The following is a 10243-nucleotide window of genomic DNA, read 5'->3' on the forward strand; positions in this document are numbered from 1 at the left end:
AAGGGAAATTTTCTTTTAATTCGCTCTTGTTAAAAGCTCATGTGTAAACTGAGGTTCAAACTGTTTAAATCTCATGTGTAAACTGAGGCCTACATTGTTTCCAAGCACCAGCTGCTGTTGGAAAAACACCAACGTCTCATTGGTCTCATTGAGGCCATCTAGGGGCTTATGCAATACTATGGGACATGAGTTGCCGTCTTTGCTGTGTGAGTGAGGCAAAGTCCTCTCCACTTTAAGGAAGTCTCTTCTCTTTAAGGAAGAGAAGGTCACAAGTTGTGTCTATTGTAAGTATAGTACTAGCTTAAGGCCTAGATCCTAGCCCAGTGCCTGGCACTTTTAGTAAATAATTGTTGAAATGAATTGAAAGATACGAATATTTCTCAACGAAATATGCCAAGACGCAGCAGTGGTGTTTTCTTTGTCACAATACTCCAAGAAGGATAAATATGAGCCTTTATTTTGTGGGATTGTTTTTAGGGTTCTCCCAAGGATGCTTGCCTCTCAGCAGCTTCTCTCAAGCTGTTGTTTGCTTCCCAGCTAAGTGGGAGACTTCAAGTAGAAAAGAGGAGGAGGAGACGCAGAGATTTAGGAAACTTCAATACTTTGGCTAACTGAAGAGGACAAGAATCAGCAATCTGAAGTCAGTCAATAAGCAGAGTGAGACTCATTATCCTGTGATTGGTTTCACTTCGTGTAAGAAAAAGAAAAGTGACTTAAACATGTAAGATCTCATCATAATGAAACTCAATTATTCTGATTTCCAAAGGGCTGAGAACACAAATATTGCAAAGTAAAAACATAATATCTAAGAGACTATTGCTATTCATTAGGGAAATATTTTCTTAATTTTTAGGTTTAAAAAATAAATGAGTATGGTTGTTGGAAGTGAGAATGTGAAAACAAAGCAAAAATTCATTGTTATAAAATAATCACATTATTTCGATATCATCCTGCCTTCAATTACATTCAAAGTTGATATTGTCAAAAGGCTACATTATATATTTATATATTCTTACATATAAAGAAGTTAAGGAAGGGCAGAAGTTTTAAGGAAACAGGTTTGTGCTATATAAAAAAAAATTTTAAATGGCAAGAACCAAGGATGGTGTGCACTGACTCACAATGAGTCCCCACACTGGGAGTGAACAAGCTTAGGCTTGCAGGATCATGGTGGAGGGAATTCCTGCATCTGCTGGGGTTTGGGGCAACGAACAAGTAGGGTCCTTTCTACATTATTCTACAGCTTAAAATTTTTAATGCTATCTGTTAGTATTCAGGTTACTTTTCCCTTAAAATAGAAATAAATGGTTTTCCATTTCGGGCAATGTTTAGGGGTTTTTCTCAGTAATTAAATGAATTTCACCGTTCCAAAGTCAGAGCAATTTACAATGATTTATCATGGTCTATTTCAGATTATCATTAACCAAATCTCAAACTCAGCTGTCCAGTGCTTGAAAGGTCAATACAAGAGACAAGTGTTGATTGGAAAGGAATATGAACTTTATATTCAGAAGGCCAGCCACCTGAAGAAAACGCAGATTTTTGTCCAAAAGCCAGTTCTGAGGTTTCTGCCTCGCCCAGAGGGTGTTTTTTTTTTTTTTTTTAAGATTTTATTTATTTATTCATGACAGAGAGAGAGAGAGAGAGGCAGAGACACAGGCAGAGGGAGAAGCAGGCTCCATACAGGGAGCCCGACGTGGGACTCGATCCCAGGACTTCAGGATCACACCCTGGGCCGAAGGCAGGCGCTAAACCACTGGGCCACTCAGGGATCCCCCCAGAGGATTTTCAAAAGACAGGGAGTCGTTAATCAGTAAGGAGGTGCAGTGGCCTGAATCACTGCCTGACTCTATGTAGATCTCGTGGTGCCTACTTACAACTTTCAGTGCTTGAGGGTTGTGTAAGAGGTCTAATCCCTGTTCTGTGATGTGCGAGGGCTTTCTATTCGCCTTCTAGAAAGGAAAGTAAGGTTTATCAATTCACAAGGAGGGTTAGTAAGTCAATCATGCGAACTTAAGAACACCTATTAAAGACCATCAGGCTACTTAGAAAGATCACGGCAGCCTCAATTTCCCGCTGTCAATTTTACCATTCTGTATCTATGGGATTAAGGACCCAGGGCCATCTTCTGTAGCTTCTTCATGCTGTCGGAGGGCGTAGTCGTGACCTTGGAATGGAGTATGTTAATGCAGGCTTGAAGCATTCCTTTACGCACAACTGAGTTGACTTGCTCGCACAGTTTTGTTACACACATTGTAATGAGCTTAATTCCTATGTATACACATACTACTACTAGCATGAATCTAGTGAATCTTAATTTTAGAATGTCTTCTAATATGGACCTAAGTCCTGATGGTATCCAGGAGAAGGTGTTTGTGAACCAATTCCAACCTCCCTGGAGCAGAGGTGTATGGCAATCTATAGAGTTTGCTGCAGCCAAGTGGCTTGTTATCTGATTTTATCAAAACTGGTTTCCACTTCCGAGGAGCTATTGATATAAGCACAGTGAGACAAATTAGCCACACTATGAATTCCCCCTTACTCAGCTAGGATATAGTCTAGGGCCACATGGTTATCCAGGACAACTTTAGGGAATCTAATGATTTTTGTAAGGTAGCCAAAGATTTGGCGGTTTTGCGATGGTTGAGTTTGGTACAAGCTGCAAAGCACATGGTGATGGGCAGGAGCCTGCCACCATGGCAAGAACGTGTAACCAAGGAAATACTCATCCCCATAAAGGATATTGCCCTGGGAGGTCACAAGTCAGTCTTGTAGATGATTTCAGGGAACTAGCTCCATGTTTAGTCTCATTAACCAAGTGGAGGGAGAAAGGGATTCCTGGGGTGTCCAGGAGTAGGAAGGGTAAAAAAAATTTGTAATACAGTCTGTGGCCCAGGGGACTCCATCTAATTTGCAAGTAAAGACAAACCCATCCGGAGCACAATGATGGAAGGTGGAGTCCTTCTCAAGTCTTAGTGAGAATCCACTTACCAACAGGGCAGCTCAGTCCCTCCAATCTCTGCTCACCTGAACCTGGCTATGGATGTCATCTGTAGCCGAAAAGAAAACAGGGTTCTTGTTTACACATAAGGAGCTGGTCCCTTTTGGGAGATAGTTTCATATGATATCTAATTGGGGAATGCATGCCTATTTTCTGTGCTTTGAAAATAACCTCTTTTAGGATAGTTACTTAGAGGGACTATGAGACATTGAGGTGCTTCAAGATCATTTTGAGGGAATCCAGCTATTCTAAAACTATAGATTTTTAAGTTTTTTTTTTTTTTTTTTAAATTAAGTAATCTCTACGCCCAATGTGGGGCTTGAATTTGTGTACCTGAGTTCAAGAGCCACATGTTCTACTGACTAAGCCAGCCAGGTGTCTCCTAACCCTATGCGTTTTTATCTGGGCCTTAGCGATTGGGAAATCAATTGCCTTTGGAGATTTCTGAGGTGTTCGAAATGGAGTGGACCAAGGGTTCTCCATGGCCTAGCACCAATTGGGCTTTTGGATGACATATCCAACAATCAGTAGCATATGTAGTTGTAGCCAAAGTCTGAATTACCCATACTGGTGTCCTGTCTTTCCAATTAAAGCAAGAGAAGATGTGGTTATTATGGATCACAGAATGAGCATAGTTGTCATGGATTTCCTTTCCTAAAGGGGGATTTTAAATCCCCTCCAATAGGATGGCTTTCCCAGTGGGGGATTTCAGTGGCCTCTTTGTTGTCAGTAGGTGGAGCCCTCTTCATTCTGATGTGCATCTGTGGCTTTACCCCTGCAAGCTTCAGAGAAGTATGAGTGGTTAGTAAGACTTTCTAAGACCCTACCCATTTCTCAGCCAACTACTGATTGGGTCCTTAATTTTTCCGGGTCTTTAATAGTACTATGTCTCCAAGGCTGAGGGGATGTAGTGGCTCATCGGATGGATACATAAACCTAGAGAGGACAAATCTGGGCTAAACAGTGAATATTTGACTTAAATGTTTCACGTGTTGTTTACTCCTATTTTCACTTTCTTTGTCTAAAGGTGATGTCCCTAGAGCCAAGGCTTGACAGGGTCCATATATAATCTCAAAAAGCTTCATTTTAGCGTGCTTCTGGGGACAAGCCTAATGCAGAGCAGGGCTATCCGTAGAACCTTATCCCATCTCAGGTTTGTTTCTTGACAGCTTTTGGCCAAACCCTTTTCCATATATGATTCATTATTTTTTTCTGTTTTTCCTGTGCCTGAGGTTTCCATGAAGCATATAATTTCCAGTTGATCTGTAATTTACTTTCTGCATTACATCAGATACAAAGGCAGGTCAGGTCCATTATCATTCTGAATAGTATAAGGGAAACCAAACTTAGGAACAATTTCCTCTAGCAGGAGTCTTACAATGTTTGAAGATTTTCCTATTTGGGTATGAAAAACTTCAACCCATCTCAATACACTAGTAAATATTTAAAATTCCCAGTAGTCTTAGGCATTGGGTAAAGTCTACTTACCCATTCGCCTTTATGTTATATCCCTTGGCTTGGTGGATGGCTCTCAGTTTTTGATTATTCTTTGCACATAGAGGGCATCTCTGGGTGACCATATGGGCCATTTTTTATAGCGATGGCCCTTTGTTGTGCTTTGTTGTGCTTGACCTGAGACCCAACCCCAGGGACCATCTTCTGGGCATCCTGTGTCAATTTAGTGTTCAAATACCGTATATGACCCTTGTATCTGCTAAAAAGTCCATCAGTTGGTTGCCTACTGTCAACTGTTCCTGGGACTTCTGTGGGGAAATTATCAATGACACATAGGGAGCCTCAAGGCCTCTTCATTCATTCCTATTGACCCTTTATCCTTTTGGAGCTTTTTCCATATATCAGGGGTGCTCTGTTCAATGAATTTTACATTTCTGGGGACTCTGGGTCAATATGTACATTTCTGACAGGCTTGATAAATTCTTTCTAACCAGGCTGTTGGGTTTTCAGTTATTTCTTTTCTTAATTTTTGAATTTTACTCAAACCATACTAGAATCTCCTTATTCAAACGTGCCATGATGCACAACTGGTAATGCTCATGTTGAGGTCAACCCCTCTGCTTGGGGGGTTGGTTCAACATGGGACAACCAACGGGAGGGCAGTTGCTGGGTGTGAGGCCTGAACTGGGTCTTCACGATAGAGGTGCTACACTTTCTCATCTGCTTTGGGTAGTACTAGCCATCTTTCACTGGCAGTTAACATCATATTCATTAAAGCTGGTATGTCTGCCCAAGTTGGTTGATGGTTCACAAAAATGCTCGGAAAGAGTTCCACCACCTTTTGGGTGTCACATCTATAAGAGAGATTGATATTTTTTTCAATTCATTAAGACTGAAGTTGAAAAACGAGTATATGTCCAATAATATCTGAGCAGCTATTCTTGAGTATCAGTGCTCCCTAATGGGTATTGACTTGAAAGGATATTGCCTAGGCATCACAGTGAGTGCTCCCTGTCCAAATTGGGTGCTCTGTCAGGTCTTAAAGGGAGAGATTATCCCAGGATTCCTTTCTCCCATCCCATAGGATGGTGGGATCAAAGCCCCAAGAAGGGGAGAAGGAGGTGGAGGTAGGAGCTCTGGCGGGAGAGGGGAGAGAGTGGGGAGCAGTAGAGTTAGATTTGCTATATGTCCTTCCCCCTCCTTCTCTCTTTGTTTTTTATTTATACATATCAAGACATGCTTTTGGTCCTTCTCTTAGTCTTTGCGCCGTTAAGTTACTGTTTTCCCAGGCAGCATCTTTATGATATAAAGTTACGAAGGCCCGAACACAGGGTATCTCATCATCCTTTCCTTTGACAAAAAAACTCTAATTGTAAAATAGTGTAATATTTTAAAGGTCCATTTAGGGGCTCTCTCATCTGACTCTAGATGGAACATTGGCCCGGCAGTATTAAAATAGAAAATCTTCTTTTTCTTAGTCATGGATTCCTGGATATATTCTCTCAATTTATTCAAAATCCAACCCAATGGGGTAGGTGGCAGGGTAGAGATAGAACTTCTCATTACAGAAAACATGATAAACACAAGCACATATACACACTCCCTAAAGCCAGATCTGCCCTGAATCCTAAAGAAATTGTTAATTCAAGTCCTTAGTTGCTCTCAAATGTTGTGCCTTTCCCAGAACAAAGGAGTACAGACAACAAAAACAAAAGTGCCTGACACTTCACAAGAAAACTAAGTGTGCACTTCTGAGAAACTTACCTGGTCCAGAAACTTGCAGAAACCTGGTCACCTTGCACCAAATGTTCTTTTCCTTTCCATTCAAGTAAAAAAGCAAAATTGGCAGTTACTGCTGGTTGGGAATCAGCGGGCAATTTCCCCCGAGACAAAAGAAGCCTCTGCATCTGTGGGGACAAATCTCTGATTCCCTCTTGGGAGACCATCTAACCCCTGGGCTGCTAACCACTTGCGATCTTCCAAGTTATTACCTGGGAATTAAATGAGGAAGCTCTGGTGCACTGCAGCAGCCAACTACTTCTCTTTGGGATCCCAGGGGTCACTGGATGCCACAGGGGCATCAGCTCCCGGCTGGCTCACCAAAATTTGTGACTGAATCCCAAGTTCAGCTGCTTGTCCCCACCAAAGGTCAATCAATACTCAAGAGACAAGCGAGGATTGGAACATGAGCTTTATTCGGGAGGCTGGCCACCTGGGGAAAAGGATGACTCTTGTCCAAGAGCCAACCCCCCAGGTGACCAGCATCCCTGAATAAAGCTCATGTTCCTTTTCAATCAACACTTATCTCTTGAGTACTGACCTTTCCAGCAATCAGCAGCCAAATTTGGGATTCAGTAACAGCATGTTCAAATACAGAGTAAATTTTATAATGGCCATACTGAAATTTATCTTGATTTATCTCTGTTTATTGATTGTACTTTGACAAATTCATAAACTACATCCTGTTTAGATTTTTAAAATTGCTACCTTGAAGCCAGTTTTGTTGATGGGAAGGAGGGTTATAAAAGTGAGGGAAATGACAGATCTTAATAAGAGCCCCTGAGTTAGGTGGGTAGAGAGATTTAAGGGCAAAATGTACTTGTTTATGGATACAATACTAGAAATAGCTATTCAAATGGATTCTTCCCATTTATAATAGTAACATATTCGCATATTATGAGTTGGTTGGCTAAACTGAACAGACATCTCCCATCTTGCATGAACGCAATAGAAGAATCTGCTTAGTGGATTCAGCAGCCCTCCCTGTGTGGCCTTGTCCTAGGACAAGGTCTTCATCCAAACTCCTGAGAGAATTCTACAAACTCTAGACTCTTGGCAGGTGAGCATAGTATCCACCTTCCCCTGACTATTGGAGCTGTTTTATCCTCCAAAAGAACTGAATCACTGCAAATAACTACAGCGGGTCGGTTCTATAATATAGAGTTGAAGATGAAATTCTCTGTTGCTTAGCAATTTAGTTTGAGGCATATATCTAAGAATAAACCCTCAAAAATATGCAGTAAAAATACAAAAATATCTATGGAAGCATTGTTTGTGGTAACAAAAAGGAACCTAAAAACCAATTAACTATGCATCAACTGGAGAATGGATGAGTGAAATAGTATTTGTTCAGAAGGCGGAATATTATACAGAACTGAAAATCAACATTCTTAAATGTCACAAGCGTACCAATGAGTGAAGAAAACCAAGTTGCCAAAGGACAAATACAATACCATTAATATCAAACTTGGAAAATGAAGAACTAGGATTGCTTAGAGACATATATGTAGCCCACCAAAAAGAGATATGCTGTTAAATAAACATTATTAAATATAGGAATGTTGGAGGTTAGTGAATGAGAAAGTTGATTGAGGAGAGATAAGTAAGGGGATTGAAATGTGTTGGTAAAGTTTTATTTCCTAATGCAGTCAGTGGGTACGTTGAGATATGCCCTATTTTTCTCTGTACATTTTATATATGCCAAATACTATATTCCCCTTTGTAAGGGGAATTTGAAATCCAGCCTTTAAAATTGATTTGTTTTAGCTCTTCTTGGTGAATGATTCATAGCGAAAGCATGGAGACACTGGGAGTGTTTGAAGTAGTCTTGTTGAGAGGGGACTGTAGGTGGGCGAAGGTGGTGGCAGTGGAAAAAGTTGCTCATTTTGTGATAGATTTTGGAAGTAGAAACAGCAGGAGTTGTTGACATGGATGTAAGAGATGAAGTACAGAGAGAAATAAAGGATTCCTAGATTTGTGACTGGAGAAACTGGTAGATGGTAGTGTCACGAGGGATTTGGGATTGTGGGATTGCCAGGAGAGGTGAGGGCTGGTGGGGAGTGGGTGGGGGACAGAGCAACAGACTGAGGGTTATTGTGTGTTACAGCTAATGCAGGCTGCTGAAGAATTCATCTAGTTCATTAAATATTTTGTGATTCCAATCATCTCTTTAGAATTTTAGGGTTTCTTTTAAAAATAAATTAGTATCCTAAGAAAGAAGCCAGACCACCTTAGATAATACTAGTATGACTGTTTCTACAATATTTAAAATGTGTTAGGAATAAATATGATTGACTTATAAAAAGTGTATCATCTAGGCAGCTCCCAACTGGGAGTGCTTAAACCATTCTAGACTAATGTTGAGGACAGTTAGGGAAAGGAAAACCAGTATTAATTCTATTATTGATGAGCTATCAATTCTTTTGGTGGAGAATGGATTTCCTCAGGCTACAGAATCCCCAATTGGTTGCTTCTTCTCTGAGTAATTACATGAACATGCATGATGTCGGCAACTGCTCCATGAAATGTTGAAAGAAATAATGAAAAAAAAAAGAAATAATGAAAATATAAGGATCATATTGATTTTATAACTTTAATTTTTCAAGACGAATATTCTTGTTTTGCAAAATTGTAAATTAAATTAAATTTTACCAAGACTCAGCATCCTTACCTTTTAATAAGATGAATTCCTTTCTACCTTATGTATCTGTTAATTTAAAAAATGAAATCAGTATAAAACTTCTTTCTCTCATATTGTAAAAAATTCATCCCTTTTGTATTCTATTCTATGCATAAAACATTCCCTTTTGAAAATTCTGTGTCCTCAGACTGGTGATTTAGAAGGATGGCTATGGATGTATTCTAATTAAAATAGATGATCAGTTTCTAAGCACAAATGCAATTACCCATCTTCTTCACCTTTACTCACATTGTTCCTTTTCTCAGTTTACCCCCCCTACTCCATTTATTTCTCTTTCCAATATTATTTTTTTCTAAAAGACCCAACATAAAAATTGCCTTTGTCTTCAAAACTCATCTAACTTCATGTAGAATGAATCTTTTTCCCTCAGGACCACCTTTCACCTTATTTAAAAACACTAATGCTATTATCATGCCTCCTTTTTCTCTCATTTCCTCTCTTCCATTAGTTCTGAGAAGATGAGGGCTCTGCTTTACTCACCTTCTTATCCTTGTTGCCTAGCACAGCGCTTGACAATTAGGCAAATAAGCTTTATAATGAAGAAGGTTGAATGAATGAAATTGTATCTACCTTTGGAGATTTTTTTCCTCAATTTCTTGCTGCTGCCTGAATCCCTCGATGGATAGACAAAACTTACCATTGAGCAGAGATTAAGTTTTTAAGACGGAGATGTTTGGGTTGGGTAATACATCGACTGAAACTTATTTACACTAAAGAGTCATGAGTTGATTAGTCAGCCATCTTACATAACTGAAGGATCCTCATTCTGTTTGAGGCAGAGAGGATGGATTCTGGCACTGACAGGTCAGAAAAGGGAACTGAGAAGGGAGGTGGGGTTTTGAGACATAAGAAAAGAAGGATATCATGTGTTCCCACCTTTGTGGTACCAAGGAGATATAGTGAGTAGGAGGTCTTGCGGAAGTGATATGATAAAGTGATGAGGTCACAGCTTCTAGTTAGAGGCATTCAAGATCTGAGCCCAGCTCCTCCACTCAATTTGAATGTGGTCAAAGTAACTTCTCTGTAATTAAATTTAACTCATCAATTAAAGGTGAGTGATAACATAAGTTGGTCTGTGATGTTGTAGGGATTAAATGAAAATGTCAAGTGCACAGCTCAGTTTCTGGACATAGTAAGCACTGTATTATGTAAAAATTATAAATATTGGTATTATTGGTATTATTTTGAACATTATTTGTTGCTCAAAGGAAACGGAGTAGATTTGACAGGGACTTGGAAGGGTACAGAAAATGGAAGATGAAGTTAAGTGAAAACAGAACCTCACACTCTTCAGAGTTGCTCTGGGG

The 10243-nt window shown here is 39.8% G+C and overlaps 1 long non-coding RNA gene across 2 annotated transcripts; it reads right to left on the reverse strand.

Moving 5' to 3' along the window:
• Nucleotides 1–153: 153 nt before the first annotated feature.
• Nucleotides 154–9597, reverse strand: LOC119870787. Of its 2 annotated transcripts, none has more exons than XR_005353862.1 (5): nt 9507–9597; nt 8907–8942; nt 6221–6272; nt 3028–3050; nt 154–2167 (listed from the first exon to the last, which is right to left on the reverse strand). It is a non-coding gene; the product is annotated as an uncharacterized LOC119870787 (long non-coding RNA). The 2 variants fall into 2 exon arrangements; XR_005353861.1 differs by having other exon boundaries at nt 2992–3050.
• Between the last annotated feature and the right edge of the window lie 646 nt (nt 9598–10243).

The sequence above is a fragment of the Canis lupus genome, chromosome 1 (assembly GCF_011100685.1).
Source record: "Canis lupus familiaris isolate Mischka breed German Shepherd chromosome 1, alternate assembly UU_Cfam_GSD_1.0, whole genome shotgun sequence".
Classification (NCBI taxonomy): Eukaryota; Metazoa; Chordata; class Mammalia; order Carnivora; family Canidae; genus Canis; species Canis lupus.